We start from the raw sequence: 2,872 nt of genomic DNA, 5'->3' as shown, positions 1-2,872 counted from the left end.
TTGCTCGTCTGATGAATTATTGGCAGCGTGACCGAAATAAAACATTAATTAGAATACTGGTAGTTGAACCGAGTATAATAAAATGATGATCATGAGATCGTCGTAAATTATTAGCGTTCGAATCTGGAATTATGATCCTTGGACTCAGAAACCCTAATTTGATCAATTGATGACCGAGTGATAGTTTATTGAAAATTTAACCATGGAATGAAGGAGGACCGGCTACATGAGACCGTGGGTCGACCATGTAGCGTCCATATGCTCGCGTGAGCAAATACCAAGGTATTTTGAAGAGTTGGTGATTTGTTGATGAAAGAATGATTAAATGATGGTTTATTCATTTATTCGAAAAATGCTCGTCTGAGCCTTAGGTGATAAAACCTAATTAATTATGAAGGGGTGAGGGCCCGACCAAGGGGTCATGAAACCGGCCATGGGTGGTCACGGGATCGACTGACGATCATTCTATGAAATTCCAAAATTATTTGGAAGGGTTTTGGACCTAATACGTGCAATTGCGCAAATTAGGTCAAATCATGAAAATACGTGGGACCGGCTCATTGCGAGCCAAAGAGACGACCCTGTTCGGTCAAGGTAACATGCTCATGTCCGTGTCTCAGTCCTGAGAATCTTGATATTTTCGGGCATGCGTTTGCTCAACCATTTGAGAAAATATGACAAAATCAGGATTTTGCTGAAACTGAGGAAAATTCATGAGATGAAGGAAAATAATTATAAAATGAAGGAATATGAAGCGTGGGATCGCTGGAGCCAAGGCATGGCCGGCCGGCCAGTGACCACGGTCCCATGGTGCCTTTTCCTAATTTTATAATATTTTTCATGATTTTATGAAAATATCATGAAATCAAGGAATTTTGTTGAAATTAAGGAGTTTCCTTAAAGTGAAAGAGTTTACATGGGATCAAGGAAGCAAATAATATTAAAATAATAAAATAAGGGTGTGTGGGGACGGCTAGGGAATGGCCGGCCGGCTTGGGCCCGGTCCCACAAGTTTCCCTAATTTTATGTAATTTTTGTGTATTATTTTCCATGATTTGAAGGAATTTTCATAATTTGAAAGAAATACCATGAAATCAAGGAATTTCATGGGATCAAGGAAACCTTAAATAATAATAATAAAATAAGGGGTGTGTGGGACCGGATGAGGCATGACCGGCCGGCTGGGCCCGGTCCAACGAGTTTACCTAATTTTATATTATATTTTCATGGTTTTGTGAAAATACCATGAGATTAAGGATTTTTCATGATATTAGGGAAATAATAATAAAATAATGAGGAACCATGAGGTGTGGGGCCGGCCGGGATCAAGGCATGGCCGGTTGGCCAATAATCACGGCCCCACAATGTTTTTCCTGATTTTATATTATTTCCTTGGTGCGAAGGAAACACCATGAAACTGAAGAGTTTCCTCAAAACGAAGGATATTTGTTCAAATGAAAGGATTTTCATAAGATCAAGGAAAATAACAAAATATATGATAAAATATAAAACTGGCATGGGATTGGCCACGTCACGGCCGGCCGGCCGGTGAGCCCAATCCCTCAGCACCTTGGCGAATATTTAATTATTTATTATTTTCCTTCCTATTTTGCATAGGTTCATCGTTTCGTGGTATTTTGAAATACTCGTTCATGCGGTGATTGTTAGTGCATCATCGTTGAGTACACTTACACCATTTGAGTCGGGGCTTACTCGGAGGTAGCTCAGACGTTCGTGCGTTGAATATTTATTACTAACCCATGGAATTCTGTTGGGAAGAACCATAAATTGAAGTAACAAAATATTGCGAAAGTATTTGAATATTTTCGGAAATTCAGTGGATGAATCCAAGAATTTAGGAATAATTAACTTATGGATCTATACTAGCAGAGAAAGTAGTTTAGGAGCATTAATTATTCTGACATGAGCTTGCTGGAGATTCATATCCTTTATATAGTCAGGGAAAACTGTTGTTTGTATCCTGAAGACGTTATCGCTCTATACTAGCAGAGCAAGCTGTCTAGGAGCCGCCAATCTCGTGATTCTATATAGAAATAATTACTGAGTGTTCAGTATTCATGAGATATGTCGTTGTCCAGCCGAGAGACTACATATCTGCATGTACTCTGAGAGAAAGTATTCTCAGTCAGAGATTTGATGAGAGACCCGTGTCTCAATACTCACGTCTGATTGCTGGATCATAAGTTCGTATAATTATGGGTTTACGATTTTAGACTTTGTCGAAAATCCACCATCTACATTAAGTCCCCTGCTTAGTGAGGAAAGCCGTGTTCCTCAGTCAACATTGAATGGCAATTTTCCGGTCATAAACAATATAAGTAATTGAACTTAGTCGTAAGTTAAGACGTTGCCGGATTTTGATAGTACGAGCAAACCATGACTTGAATGAAGATCCCATTGGCATGATAAAGTATCGTTTTACGAACATAAATTGGTATTGAACCGATGGTTTGGACGGTGGGACCTTGGTCGTTTAGGATTCGCGGGCCGAGCCCAATAAGGAAATCCTTGTGAAATTAGGTTTTGGAAATAAAATTAGATATAAAAGGGAATTAATCCCCTTTTTTTTTACTTCACGACCAGCACCCTGATCCCTCCATCTCCCTCACGCTCGAATCAGAGGAAGAAGGTAAAACATCGCCAGAACTTTGCCGCCGGCAGTCGCCGCCGATCATCCGTCCGGCCGCCGACCGGTAAGCCTCTTTTTCTTTTCTTTTTTTTTCTGATGTTATGAGCTTCATGAATTGATTCATTTTTGAGTTATATATACATGTGCAGATATTAGTGTGAGTTTTGTTGAAAAGCCTTGTTTTTGAAAACGTATGTTCGTTTGATCGTTAGTTTTTGAAAA

This window comes from Papaver somniferum, chromosome 3 (assembly GCF_003573695.1).
Source record: "Papaver somniferum cultivar HN1 chromosome 3, ASM357369v1, whole genome shotgun sequence".
Classification (NCBI taxonomy): domain Eukaryota; kingdom Viridiplantae; phylum Streptophyta; class Magnoliopsida; order Ranunculales; family Papaveraceae; genus Papaver; species Papaver somniferum.
The sequence above is the reverse complement of the archived record's forward strand: the minus strand, read 5'-3'. Positions refer to the sequence as shown.